The sequence below is a fragment of the Rattus norvegicus genome, chromosome 6 (genome assembly GCF_021556685.1).
Source record: "Rattus norvegicus strain SHRSP/BbbUtx chromosome 6, alternate assembly SHRSP_T2T, whole genome shotgun sequence".
Lineage (NCBI taxonomy): Eukaryota > Metazoa > Chordata > Mammalia > Rodentia > Muridae > Rattus > Rattus norvegicus.
In genome coordinates this window covers 52404949-52419934 of record NC_141539.1, presented here as the reverse complement: position 1 = coordinate 52419934, position 14986 = coordinate 52404949, and the positions used below count along the sequence as shown (strand labels likewise).

The following is a 14986-nucleotide window of genomic DNA, read 5'->3' as shown; positions in this document are numbered from 1 at the left end:
TGTCTTGAGCCTTGAGCAGCTCCCCCGAGGTCATATGAAAGCCCTTAGGACCTCTCCCTTAGCTTGGGGGGTCTCAGTGTCAGTCTTAGCTGCTGATCTGTTTCTACTTTCTTAAGCACACTTGATTTCAGGAAGTGCTCAAACAATGAGAAGGATGGACAGGGTTAAATTCATAACAGGGTACTTATTCACACCACATTAGCCATGGGAATACTACAAGTAGACATAAAATTTTATTCCTGTGATAATATACTTCAAGCTCTAAAAAGATCCTGTAAAGAAAAGAATTTCCTTTAAAAAGAAAGGGGAAAAGAATAGCCCAAACAAAACCAGTTCCTATCGAGGTTAAGAGTGCCGCGTCATAGAGATTAGAAGAGCTATCGCTGGTAACGACAGCCTACAGGAAATGTGGCCAGAAGAGACGTCCATCCAGAAAATGCAAATGATTATGACTTTTCTTATTGACTACTGGAAAGCCAGAAGCCCAGAATCCCTCAGTGTAATACACAGAGCTGCCCGGCGTTCCCAGGTATCTGCAGAGAGCACGTGACCTGGGTCATGGAGGAAGCCGGCAAGTCTGTCTGCAGGAAAGCTTTGCACAGAGGAAGCCACGACCAACTAACTGCTTTCAGCATGCAGCCCAGGACATCCCCGTTCTTACCACCCCTGTGCCCTGTAACAATTCCGATTCTCTCTCTTTCCTGCATCGGGTGATGAGAAATGCCTTCCACCATTCCATCAACAAACAGCTGGACGAAAGCCAAAGGACCATACATCCTGGTCTGCCATGCCCGTTTTAATCAACTTCCTAATTAAAAAATGCCATGCTGGCATGAGGTATGAAGGGAGTAGGCTCAGAATATTTCACAAAATAGCACCCTCTCATCCCGGAGTTGCTGAGAATCTGTATCCTTACAGATGTTTATGAGTGTTCCTGCTGCAGAGAGCGAATCAATTTGCTTGCGCCTGGCCCTCAAGACGGATTAAATTTATCCTGAAGGAAGCTGGCTTCTGAAAGCTCTTGCCCAGATGCATTAGGCAGGTGGGGGTTTCAGGGAACCGGAGGGTCCACCAGCAGATGCAGCATTGATTCCTGAATGTTCACACTCTCATAGACAGCTCCAGAGCAGACTCGGTTTGATGGCTCTCTATGGGGTGCCCTGCAGACTGGATTATTTCCACTACCAGTCTGGCTAGCATTGTTTCATGGCGACAGTGTACTGTGCGTTCAGCTTTTGCTCAGATGGCACTGGCTAGGGAAATGTGTGGACCAGGGAGAGGCTATGGCACCAAATTCTAAGTCATTCTCTGAGAATTGTCCCCCACCTAGAGGATTCAGGGATGTAGGAGCCCCAGGAACTGAGAAGTGGGTGCTGACTTCTGGAAAGACACTCTGTGAGTACAGATTAGAACACACTAAGGTTCAGTTTAGACAATGGCTGAGGTGCTTCTCAAGGCCATGTTGGAGCTGGAAATCCTACAATGAAAATCACTGTCGACATACTAAAAGAAGCAACCCCCCCCATAAATTATTCATCCCCGAGTTGTTTGATTTAAAGTTCCAAGCTTGACACTCCACCTAGAAACATCTGAAGCAAATGCTCAATTGGGGTGATTTCCTCAAGGCAATCTGAGGGAGTGTGTGGTCCTTAAGCCAGCGGATTTCAGTAGGAAGCAGGCAGTTTACAATATCGAGTCACAAAGTTCTTACAACTATACTAATGAGTACACACGTACATCTAAGGCAGGTTTACATGGTGTATCTATTAACCCAATGACTCAAATATTCCATCCTATATACAACACCTTTACACCCAGCCACCTTAAAAAAAATGTACATGTTTTACACTTTAAAAACCATGGGAGAGCTCAGCACATTCTCTTTAGTGTATGAGAACATACCACAGCACAGAATTGTAAAGGAAATAAGCTCAAGTGACATTTTGGAAGAAAACTATTGACATTTTTTTTCTGTTCATAGGCATAACATGTGGTACAGGGCAGAGCTCCTGGGATACAGAGCCCCCAGTGCGACCACTGCCCACAGAGCAGCTAAGACAGGGCACCGGACATTTGAAATCTCACGGATGAATTACATGGTTTAGCTATGGAAGGCTGTAATCTCTTCTAAAGTTGATATCCAACCTCAGAGGGAAAGTTAAAAATAAAAGAAAATAAAACAAAAAGTCCCCTTAGAAATCACATTTTCAGGCTGGTTCCTATGAACATATTTCCAGCTCAGAGACAGCTCATTGTCTCTGGATCAAGCCCCTATCAACTGCAAGGAACCTTGAAAGCTGACAGGACTGCAAGCGGCAAAAGTAACTCCCTCAAGTGGAAACTCCGGTGACATAATTGTGGCCCTTTTAAAAAAAAAAATGGAATGGCCTTCACCTGTGAGAGGAAGCAGGCACAAAGGAAGCCTCTTGAATAAGTGACATTCAAGGGCTTCCCTGCTCCTAAATGGCCAAGCAGAGGGTAAAAAGGAAAGGCTAATGTCTGCTCCAAGAAAGTTATAGCCCATCAGAAAACAAGAGAGTTATTTTACTCACAAAGATGGACCCAACTCCAACTCTGCAAGGGAACTGGCATGGGAGAGGAGTATGGCACAGCCTCCCTCTAGGTAGGAGTTCAGGAAAAAAAAAAATGAGAACTCTTGGGTATTCGTTACTTTGGACTAGACATTTAAAACCCAAGTTGTTTTTCTCTCCCCACATTCTGGCTTCCTGGCTAATTTTTTGAATGTGATAGAAGCAACATTTGTATGCACTTATAGGATAATTGAGATTTTCCCTATTATGCAAAAAAATACATCTTAATGTGAATATCCAGAAACTTGCAATTTAAGCAGGAAAATAATCAGGCAAGTTCTACATACCAGGGACAAGCCTGCTCCCAGGGTGTCACACCTGAGGCTTTGGGTTCACTGAAGGTATTCGTTGCTTTTAATTTTATAAAGGCATATTTTCTGAAACAGAACCAATCACACCCACTCAGCACACACAGCCCCCCCCCCCGCCAAAGTTGTATTTCTGTCACATACTCGCTCTCATTTCTAAAGTCTAGCAACACTTTGAAAAAGCTTTTAAAAATTCAAAATGAAAGCATGGCATGCCCTAAAACATCCGAGAAACTACAGCGATCCAGTTAAGAGACTGTGCTGTCTATTGAAGTTTAACTTTAAAAACAAACTAAATAATTAGGTCAGTTAAAATGCACACCTTTCCCTCTAAGGAGGGTAGGAATCCTTAAGACAGGAAAGGACTCTTCATCAGTGACTCTCGCCAGAAGCATCTTGAACTGAATTTTGAAACACCCATGCTCCAGCAAGCTAGTCCCAGAATTATATAAGAAATCTATGCCACTGTTGACAATAGAAACTCCAGGCTCCAGGAAGCTTCGTTATTACTCATGAACTCAGAAAACTGATTTGGAAAAAAAATATCATTTTTTTTCTCAAAAGAACTCAGTATCAAAGGTTGTACTCATTTAACATTTGCCCTCTGTGCATCCTACAGACCTACAAAAAGCATCAGTTCAGTTCCCACTGTCCCCAATAAGTAACTGGTTAAATGAGCTAAAATCTCCTTCCAGCTAGGAAAAATATATACTAGTCAAAACTAATTATGTCTAGCTTTCATCAAAACAACATTTGCTAATTCTGCTGGTCTCCATACACTGTCCCAGAAAATATTAATGAAACCCGTTGAATAATGGCTGCTGTAAATTTCTGAAAACACTAATCTCTAAACAGTTAATTTTCACTTCACACTTATGCATGGAAGATGGATGAAGAGGCCACCCGAGCACCAGCAAAAGACTATTCTTTTGTTATTGCCCTTAAGAGTTGAACTTTGCTCCACTTTGGGAAGCGCAGCCACAGCTCCAGAAACAACAGGACACATTTACCTGGAGGGGATTTCAAAGAGAAACCTGAAGAATGGATTTTCTGCTCCTGCAGTCCCTCTGCGCACCTTCAGCTAAGCCAGTCTCTGACAAGCAATTGTTCCCACGGCAGCCACCCCTGCCTTCCATCTCAGGGACTCACCCAGAAAATTCTCCAGCCTGCTCCGCGACTACAAAACTCTTCTAATGCTTTTGAACGCCCACCATTTGTTCTCCATTCATCCAATCAACTTCGAACCGCACATCTTCTCTCTATCGGCGCGCAGACACGGGGCCACTTCTCATCTGTATGCTAATTATTTTGCCACATGGACAAAAGTAATAATGCTTTCAGACAGGAAACTAACAGGCCTGAAGTCGAAGATGGAAATTAATAAGTTGACACCACTAAACGCCGGGGAAGACGGGCATGCGTGCAGAGCCCTGCCTGGTGGATGCGGCGCAGCCTCCATCAGCAGGCAGCAGACAGACGGCCCTGGGCCGCCAGCACTGCCCAGGCTGCGAGCATCAGGCACAGGTTTCCTTAGAGACCACATCGCTGCCGCAGAGGCACACCGGGAGCATCCTGCTGACTTACCCTGCTCGGGCGGGCTGCTGTCCTTTAAGCAACACAAAACGCAGCCATTTCCTCAAACCCTAACTTCATCACTGATCTAGACGTTTCTCAACCTAACAGCTGTGAGTTAAAACCAGTAATTTCTAGCCTTCCTGTTTACTAGGCTTTCAGCAGTCAGGCAAGATTGGGATGTGTGCTGTGTGCTTCCTACACTGTACCCACAGGCCTCTAAATCTCTAGAGCCGAGTGTGTGATGTGCAGTGCTGTATTTAATGTAATAGATGAGAACTGTAAATACGGAGGCTTACTGTTGGCTGCTATCCGCTAGGTGATGCATCTCAGAAAATCTCCCCTATCGTTGACGTTATGGTAAATGCATATAGTGGTCCAAGAAACCTCACCAAAGTCAGCAGAACCTTGGTGTTTTCACTGGAACTACAGCTACACATCAAAACAAATCAAAAAGGCATCCGGGCCTCCCCTGGCAGTTCTTAAGACTGGAGAACGGGCACCAGAGAGTTAACTCAAGGGTTCCCACCATCTCCCTGGCTTATCAGCCACACTACAGTATCCCATCCGGGCACAAGCTCCTTTTATCATTTTCCTTTAAAACAAGAGACAGAACTATTCTCTGAGTAACTTTTAGCACTACCGGCTCATGATACCAGCATTTGAAGAAGAGAAAACACAAAAAGTTTATTTTAAAAAAGAACAGACCCAGTAAGATGCCAAAACCACAAAAAGAAAATAGCTATATGACTTTCTGTGCCATTTGGGTTTTTTTTTGTTTGTTTGGGGTTTTTTGTTTTGTTTTGTCCCCACCCCCAGGTGCTGATTCTATAAATAGTCTCTTAGGGCAAGCAACAAATGCTTTTCTGTGGAAGTAGCTGTCCCCTTCCCTCACCAGCCTCTTGGTAGAGCACACTCGGTCATAAAGGCTGCTTGGTACCTCCCCCTCCTGGAAGCTAGCTTTGACATCCAGACTCCTGGTGAGAACAACTCTGGGAGACTACAGACAAGCAATCATAGGCATGTTCATCTGAGGGGCAGCTGTAGCCAAGAGAGTCCATCCTTGGCCCTCTGTACCCCAAATCATGCCATCCTGTCATAGTGTGTAACCAAAAAAAGAGTGGAGGGTGGCCAGGCAGGTGGAGAAATGGCTATGGGAACTACTTAAGAGACTCTCCGAAATCACTCAGAGGAGTTGGAAGCTGCGGCAGCCAGGCAAATAAGCAACCACATGTCACCTTTAAAGGAAAGGGAAGAGGTACCTCTCTGCAGATGAGTTGGTGGCCATCAGCAAGTCCTTCTCAGCAGTCTGTCTCACTCATGCAGCTCCTCAACTGCCATGGAGAGCCCCAGGCACGTGTGGTCACAGATCCCTCCGTGTTTGCATTCCCTCCACCCCTCCCGTCAGGACCTGCACTGTCAGCCCTGTGCACAGGAGTGCAAGGCAGAGCCCACAGCTCAGCCACTGGGGGCCTCCATAGGCACAGTGCGGACTGGTTTCTGAGGGAGACTGACAGCAGTCCCAAGGTCCCAGGAACACCCTCTTCTTGCTCTCAGAGGTAATTCCTCTGAAGAGCATCTGCCTGGTGCGTGGTTACTACACAGGGTACTGCTTGCTCCCTCTTCAGTGCCCTGACGGAAACCGCCACAGCTCTCCACAAGGAGGCTTGCTGGGGACACCCAGTGTCCCTCCATCTTCCCATAGACAATGCACTGTCCACTGCCATCAGAATACCTCCCTCCCCTTCTCTACCCCCCACCCTCAGTAATCTCCACACAGAGCTTTTACTTTCATCCAGAGCTATAACATCCACAACATTTTCTTCCTAGCCAGCAGCCCGAGGCAACAATGTTGGCCAGTATATTCGCATACAATAAATAAGCGCTTTATGCATTCTCTCTCGTTTTGTAACACCTGGATTACATTTTCTCTGCCATCTCTGATTACTTCTGCAGATACCCTGAGGGCTCATTAGGCCCATCAACACTTTAAAAACAAAACAAAACAAGAAAAACAAAAAACCACTTTCATTGTGAAAACATTCACAGAAAAGTCATTGTGTATGCTAGAACAATGCAGGTGTGGAGGAGACAGAGACAGGAGAGAGAGGCACAGAGAAAAGCAAGGGGAGAGTTAAAGAGAAGCCAGGAGAGGCAGGGAGAGAGGGAAGGGGAGAGGAAGCAAACACAAAGATACTTCAGGCTGAGTCACACAGCATTGAAACATTGACTACTGATGGGTAAATGTATAGTTGTTACTCTTTGTGCAAATTATGACTGTTTTAGGCAATACATTCATATGTGGGATATGCCAACTTAAAATGTTTGTTAAAAATACTAGCCATATGATATATATTATATAGCCGTCACCTCTGCACACGCGCACCTACACACACACACACACACAAACACCAAAACACATATACAGTACTTTATTCTTTAAGTTCATGGAGTTGGTGGTTGTCTTTAGTTTGGAACACCATGGGTGGGTGTCAGTTGAGGCATTGTATTTATGCAGTGGGGATAAAACTTAGCTCAGTGAGAAACATGTTAATGTTTTGCAAGTTTTTGTTCAAGTTTACCTCCAATGACTTTTGTCTAGGAATGCTATGAAATTTTAAAAGGAGAGAGAGAGAGAGAGAGAGAGAGAGAGAGAGAGAGAGAGAGAGAGAGAGAGAGAGAGAGAGAGAGATTCTTAAAAATATGCAAGGGAGGAACAGTACAGTGAGCTTAGCTATGGAGTGATCTTCTGGAGAGCCTGAAGCTCCTGTACCTGCCAGTCACTTGTGTCCTGGACAGGATTCTGGGAGACTCTTCAGACTTTCTGGTCAAACATTAGATGCATTTGAAAAACTAGTTATTGATTGGAAAACATGGCCCTTGAGGAAAATGGGCAGCCAGTTGAGCTCAAGTTCAAGTTCAGGGCAGAGTGGTTCCTACCAAGGCAACCTCATTATTTCGTTTTGTTCCATAAAGTAAATTTTCTTTTAAGCACGAGAGTGACTAAAACTTTAAGTTGTTTGTAATTTAAAACCTAGCCACTGAAATGCATAGCAAGCAAATTGTGTTAGAAGAGACAATATGTATTTTTGAAACAACAGGTCTCCATCAAATTAGACTGGCTTGCAGGTTAACATGGGATGTCTGGTTTAGACATATGACATTTAAAATAGTATTTTATTAGCAGAAATAATTTCCTCGGAAATGTCATTGTCTTTTTAAAGTGGTACATAGGGTGCATTTCTACATAGAGCAAACAATGCAAATGAATATTCAAAATTTAAATCCATTTTTTAAAAAAATCTATGTATAATGGTAACAAATTGAAAACTTTAAAAAATCTTTAATACCACAAAAGGACTTTTATTTACATTTATTTTTGAAAGTTGGTAAAGTAAATAAACAGGCATCATCGGAGAGTGGGATAGTTGGTAACAATTAATAAAAGCCAAAAAATTATAAAGAGTTAAAAATTAAACTAGGTAGAAAACATGGCAGGAATAATAAAGTTGCCAGATCTGTGAGCTCTGGCCCTCTAACCATAACTACATGCTTTTAAACCAAGCTCTTAGAGCTATATAGTCCAAAGGAAAACTGTAGGCTTCTGTTCCTTTAAGAATTTTTGTGTATTAGTCATAAGTATTCTCAAGTTATTGGGCCTCAACCCTGGCCCCAGCTTCAACACAGACCCATAAAGCTGGTATTGGTTGGTGGTTCTGGGTACCAGTTTCGCTTCATAGAATGGTTCCTGCCATATGTACTTTCTGTCCTAGGGTAACTCTCTCTTCCCTGGATCATCTTTTCAAAACGGATATTGTGTTAATGACTGGACACCTTGAGGTAAAGAGCGTCTCCTCCCACAGTAGTAATGTTTGTAGTTTTAGAGCCCCAAATCACATGAGTTATTTTGGCAGATTCATGTGTTTGATATTTATAAACTTGTGCATGCAATAGCAGCTGCAATGTCTTTACAAAATAAAAACCATCAGCTACAGATCCAGGCTGCCACCATCCTCAAAACATCCGATTGTGACCATAAACACCACTCGACTTCTACCTCAGTGAGCACTGTCATAAAGGTGATGCAAGTGAGCCGTTTATTTTCCGCATAGGCAGTGAACCTGTAGGAAGTCGCCGCTGAATGCAATTGCTATCTGCCATGGACAGCTCCCGGTGCTGAAAGGAGGCCAGGAAACCCTATCACAATGGCTCCCTCCACCAGCCTTTGAAAAATCACAGCAAACTGAATGGGGTGGAAAGTGCTCAGCCTGAATAGCACTGTCTACAGAACAATGGCGGCTAGCTCCAAATCCTGCTATAATCACATTAATGAGATTAATCAGTGAATTAGCGGCAGTCAAATGTCAGGGAGGCAAGGAGGAAGCCAACCAAGATGGGTGATTAACTTTGGGAGGGGGGAGGGGGGAATCAACTGTGCTCTGTCCGAGGATTTGCAGAAGTTGACAGATCTGATTCACAAATCTGAAGGCTGAAGGTAGAAATCAAAAGGCGGCCACACAGCCCTTCAGAGCACACTGTGGATCCAGCCACCACCCTGCTGCTAGTCCTCTGAGGAAAATGATTTCAGGAATCTTCACAGACTGCCCACATTTTACAGTTTGAGGCTTTCAATTGTGTAACTAATATTTAATGTTAATTTGTTTACCCTAAACTCATGCTAAAATATATTTTAAATGACTGATTAGGAGAAGGAGGATCAAAGCAAGAGTTTTAAAAAGTGTATCAACATACAAACACCCCTGCAGTGCGCTATCATAAACAAATATTACAATAAATAAAATTTAATATGGAAGCATAACTTTAAGGAGAGTTTCAACCAATTGACTTACTACACTGGGGCAACTCAAACATTTATGCCTCTTTGGGTCAACTGAGGAAGAAAAAGACAATAAAGTTCTTTGAGGAGGATGTTATGTTGCATGGTTGTATTTAAAATGCACCCATTAATACTTTGGGTTCATAGTTTGGGGTAGGTTAAAACTTAATCTTATAATCTTGTTTTCAAAAGGAACTTTGAATAAAATACTTTCATCTTTAAAAGTAAACATCTGTCTATCTACATGTAAAAGATACTTTATCATTTCAAAAGCTACATCTCTTTTATAAAGTTGAACAATTAGAGAGACTCTCTCATGCTTGTAAAAGTGTTAGGGGTGCTTTTGTCTGCGGTGTTAGCAGAAAAGTATAAGCACTTGAACAAAAGAGTTGTTATACAAATCACCTTATCCTAACTAGTAACGTAATGAACGATAGCATATAGTTTCAGTGGTATAAGGAAAATTTTCATGATTAAAGTCATGCTGTCCAAACTCTACTGTATGTTTTGTATATTTCACACTCAGGTGAATATTTATATTACTCACCATTTATTCAGATCTGTCTGGAAAGTAGAGTGTGAAGATTCAACTTGCTTATGAAGTGATTTAAAAAAACAACAACCACTCTGCTAGAACTTAAGAGCTGTTTTGTTTTTATGAACCGCAAACATTGAGGTTATTGTTTAAAATCTTTATTTGAGTTTATCAGTTTTAAAAACATCAACCAACTTTCTTTCTATAATTAGACAAATACAACAGTGCCCCAGAAATAGCTAGCAATCCCGCAGCCCTGGCATAAAATCCTCTCTTGTTTGTAAAGTGAAGTTAGCCACCCTCAGGAAGTTACTTCAGCTCAAATCACCGACCTCCAGACATGCAGTAAGTTTTTCAGTTTTCTCATTTTTTTATTTCTTTTTATAAACAAAAAAAAATATCATTGTTCAGGCATGCAATCTATTACCCAATTTTGCTCTAAAGACAAGCTTCTGAGGATTGAAGACCTGTACCTCAGGAACCTTTCAGCCACCAGCCATGCTATAAAAATAACTTTAAAAAGGAACGAACAATAGGACTGCAGCAGAAGCCTTGAGCTACAGCAAAAACAGATCCTGACCCCTGAGTCCAAAGAATTAACCTAACGAGCATCACGTACCTCACACCATGACCACACCGCTCACAAGTGACGGCAAGTTCAATTTTGGTAACTGTGCTGGCTCAAAACACACAGAAAAAGAGAAAACCCTCTCCCCCACAAGTGGGAGGCCGGGGAGGACCACGCATAGCACCGAGAGGCAGGGAAGGCTGCTTTTGTCTTCAGTGAGCATTGATTTCATAACCCACAGTCCAGGGAATCAAAAAATTCAAATACACCCACCAACAATGGGTGAGAAACCAGGAGGCCTCCAAGAAGACTGCAGGGAAAAGCTTTCTCGCTCTGTTTTGTGTGCAGTAGCTTAGGGGGAAAAAATGTCGCCCGCCCGGGCAGGAATGACACATGCAGCAGGAGAGGCTAGCGGGCCTAAGAGATCTGCTTTACCTCCACATCCAGCCCCTAATGCACACAGCCCCACTCATCCTCTCCTAGCCGCTTTTTTTTTCTTCCACGTTTTTTTTTTCACGAGCTCCAAATCCCCGGCATATGACCTTCTGTTAAATAGATAAAAAAAAAATTGCTTATCAGTCATGCAAATGAGGCTGAATTCATTTTCCACAACAGATGGCCTCATAGATAATGATGATGGAAGAGAGAAAATTGAATGTCTCTCACAAGGTGGCCATGGCAACCGAGAGCAGAATAATATCAATAATAAGCTCACTGCATAATAAGGTTGTCAGTCCTACAAATCAAAGTCTGCAGCTAAATCAGGTATACCACCCCAGCCAGTTACCAGGTACGTATGTGTATATGTGCGTGAACATATATATGTGTGTACATATATATGTGTGATTATGTATAATATAGATATATATGTGCATCTATATATATGCTGACCATGAGAATTACCAATGTCCAGCCACTTAATGTTGGGGGGGGATAGTTGCTAGATAATGAAATGACGATCCTACAATCTGACAGTTTTTCTTTTCTCTTTCTTTCATTATATTTTCTGCAGTAGCAGAAATGGTTTCATGAAGCACAGGCTAACTAGCCATATTGAACTGCGGAGTGAGCCTGAGGATGAGCTCCCCTCCCCAAGCCTCCTCCTCACTCTCCCCTCTCTGTGCCCTGCTGCATCCTGCCTAGATGCAAGAGCAGCTCACCCGCCGGAGGCTTCCACCTTGGCTCCCAGGGGGACATCCTGCAAAATGAATCAGCAGCCATCCTGAGCAGGCTGATTAAAATGAAAATGGCAAGGCACATGTCTGGGCGGAACTGGAGCTCGGCTTTGTTGCCTGTCTGACAAGCACGCTCAATATAGCTCTTGCTAATAATGGCTTACTGCCTTTCGGTTTTTAAAAAGGTATCACCCTTTCCCCTTATCCGACTGCGACTCGTGTGTGTGTGTGTGTGTGTGTGTGTGTGTGTGTGTGTGTGTGTGTGTGTGTGTGTTCGCGCGCGCGCGCGCGTGCTCACATGTGTGTGCCACGGGGGTTGTGGGGGGACGGATTGCTCGATTCTAATTTTCCACTGCTCACATGCAGACAGCCCGCCTGACAACGCTGTTATTTTAAAACTGAACTCAGTTGTCTTTCTTCTGAGGAAAGTGATGGTTAAGTCTCGGATGTGATGTGGAGGTTGTCTAAAAACCAAGACCAGAAACGGATTTCTAGCCCAAGCCTTAGCCACAGAGCTGGGGGGAGGGGGTCATCTAGTGCTTGCCTCTCTGGCTCTCAGCCCAGTGCTAGAAGCAGCCCAGGTGGAGCCTGCTCCTGCTTGAGGCTTTTCTCCCAGACTGTCTCTGCTCTCTGGGTCTCATGCAACATACAGGCTGAACGTGGAAAATAGAAGCCACTGATTGTTGAAATTGGACAAAGTTTATTACAAATAAATCTCATTTCTTTTCAAAATTTCTCAGGTGTAGCTTGACGATCCCTTTTAATAAGCCACATTTTCTAAATATCCATATTAAAAATTGCAGGCTTTCTTTTTTTTAAGACATTAGGACATTTAATAATTTCATCCTCTCTCTCTCTCTCTCTCTCAAAAAAAAAAAAAACCCACAAAAACAAAAGCCCCACACACAAAACAAAAATAGCGTGAATTTTTTAAAACTCATTTATAATGGGCATTTCCTATCCATTCTACTCCAAGTTAAGGGACCATCCAGTGTCGTTCTCTCAACTGCTCTCTTGGTAACAGATAAATGATTCTGAGGGAGCTCCGCCAGCACCACTCTTTCTTTCTCTTCTCCCGTAATCCCTGCCTCTGAACTGTGGTTTCTCCTCCTGCTTGGTAGTCCTCTTGTGGCAGTGTGACTCAGAAATCAATAGAGCTGCCCTGGTGGGGACTCCACTCCACAAGGGGCAAGCTGCTGCAGCCTTCTCTCTCTCTCTCTCTCTCTCTCTCTCTCTCTCTCTCTCTCTCTCTCTCTCTCTCTCTCCCTCCCTTCCTCCATCTCTCTTCCCCACCCCCAGAACTCATGACGTCTGTGCAGCTTTTTCAGCTGATTGGGTACCATATCGGATGTTCTCTGAAGCAAAGAATAGGAATCATTTACAGTCAATAGAAAAAAATGGGAGCACAAATTCTCCTATGTCCTCAACACTGATCCCAAGAGTCCCACACGGGCATCCACATGGGTGGTAGACCATCCACAGGTTGTGTGGTCACTCCAGGGTGTCATTAGAACTGAAATTCGAGTAGAATGTCAATTTGTCTCCCTTTCTATGAAAGACAAAGCATCCCTTTACAAAACACAAACATAAAATAATTTCAGGAAGCTTTACACATCCAGGCGGCATGGGATGGGGGAGGAGGGTGCAAATGTGTACCAAGACCACAGTGTTCCTAAAGGAGCTTTAGAACATAGAGCACAGACAAAATGACACAGATGCACACCTGACTGACTGACTTAGTGATGAATTTAGTTTTCTACTTGAAATTTTCCCCCCAATATTATCTTAGATTGGGAAAGAAATCCCCATATGGGAAGCTGTCATACTTTAAATCACAGGTTTATCTATGTATGTTTTCTCACATGTTTGTATATATCTGTGCAGATACAAGTGTGTTAGAAAGAAGGCACTACTTGTGTATACCTTTATGTGTATATATGTGTGTATATGTGTATGTGTGTATGCATATGTGTACGCATGAGAGAGAGACAGAGACAGAGAGTCAGAGACACAGAGAGACAGAGACTGTGTTGTATTATAATGTTGTCTCAATAGGTCTGGTCACAAAGTGCTCTGGGTGTCTCTCCCCAATATGGTAGTGTGATGCACTGATATCCTATCCTTAGGGGAGTTCCTCAGAGTCTTTGCAAAAAGGTTCTTCTCTGACTACATTACTCACATTGCCTTCAACCTCGTCTGATCAGCAGTAACTGCCCTTTCCCTGGTCAGGATCCCCTGAGGCACCGATGTTCTTCCCACCACCCATCCCTGAATATCTTCCGAGCTAGAGAGGCCAACATACAAATGATTGGGGCTGGGGGTTGAGGGGGAGAATGAAGCATGAAATCATGAAGCAAGAGCACAGTGCCACTCCAGCATGTGTTTGGCAATTATGATGTGGATGTGATAGACAAGCTAAGGTATCTTAAAAAGTAAAATCAAGTACTCTGCAGTAAGGCACAGTAAACCCTTTCAGGGTGCACGAAGACTGAGGGACACTCATAAGACTGCTTAAGCTCAAACATACCCATGGTTTACAGATAAACTGTATAATAAAACTATTCATATCAATGTATCATTTTTTTCTTAAATTACTTAGAATATAGTACATATTGTTCTTAGATGCCTATTTCAAGAATTAAAGCCTCCATTAGGAAACATAAAGCTCACCTCTTTTTACTTGTTCTTATTTATTTGTAAGAGAAAATAAATTTGAACACACAGTCCCTTCTAACAGGTATGCCCTCCAATTTAAGAGAAGGAAAATAAGTCCCTGATATTGTTTATATTTTAAAATATTAGATATATTTAAACCTCGGGTCATATTTCTAACTGTTGGGTAAGTGTATTGATTAACAATAAAATGTGTTTCTCAATGTGTATAAAGGATAGCTTCTCTGTTCTCTAGGCTACTGAACACTCTGGCCCCAACATGTTGTACACAGTCAGGGTCCTACATGTTGCCTCAGATGCATAGTTTGCCCAAAGAGGAGAACACAGAAAGTGGACAGGCTTCCATACAAACCTAGAAGCTGGTTTATCTGAGTTTTGCTACAGGAAGTTCATGACTCATTTATGTTTGTTCATGGTTATATGGGTGTGATGGTTAATAACAATTGTCAACTTGACAGGATCTAGATTCACCTAGGAGAAAAGCCACTGGGATTGTCTGTGAGGGAGCTTCTGCAATGGACAAAATATAAAGGTGACCTGAAGATAGCAACTCACCAGGGGAGAGCTCCAAGCTGTAAACACACAAATTCATTTGAAAGGAGAGACTGAAGTAGAAATGTTGCTGAAGGGTTCTCTGCTCAAAAGTAAATACCTAGGTTATTACTATTATATATACAAGAATTTGAAAGGGAGTAAAGGGGTGTGTAGGAGGGTTTGGAGCCAGGAA

The 14986-nt window shown here is 42.9% G+C and overlaps 1 protein-coding gene and 1 long non-coding RNA gene across 47 annotated transcripts in view; one reads left to right on the top strand and one right to left on the bottom strand.

The window, feature by feature from the left end:
* The window catches only part of Myt1l (myelin transcription factor 1-like), a 406515-nt gene extending 395637 nt beyond the window's left edge, over positions 1-10878 (bottom strand). For 17 of the 46 annotated variants that reach the window (XM_087552086.1, XM_087552119.1, XM_087552094.1 and 14 more), the window contains exon 1: positions 4049-4692. The gene's annotated coding sequence lies outside the window, so the exon portion shown is untranslated. 46 annotated transcript variants of the gene reach the window in all.
* Positions 10879-11022: 144 nt separating this feature from the next.
* LOC134479356 (uncharacterized) lies at positions 11023-11746 on the top strand. Its single transcript, XR_015622977.1, has 2 exons — positions 11023-11201; positions 11424-11746. It is a non-coding gene; the product is annotated as an uncharacterized LOC134479356 (long non-coding RNA).
* The last annotated feature ends 3240 nt before the right edge of the window (positions 11747-14986 follow it).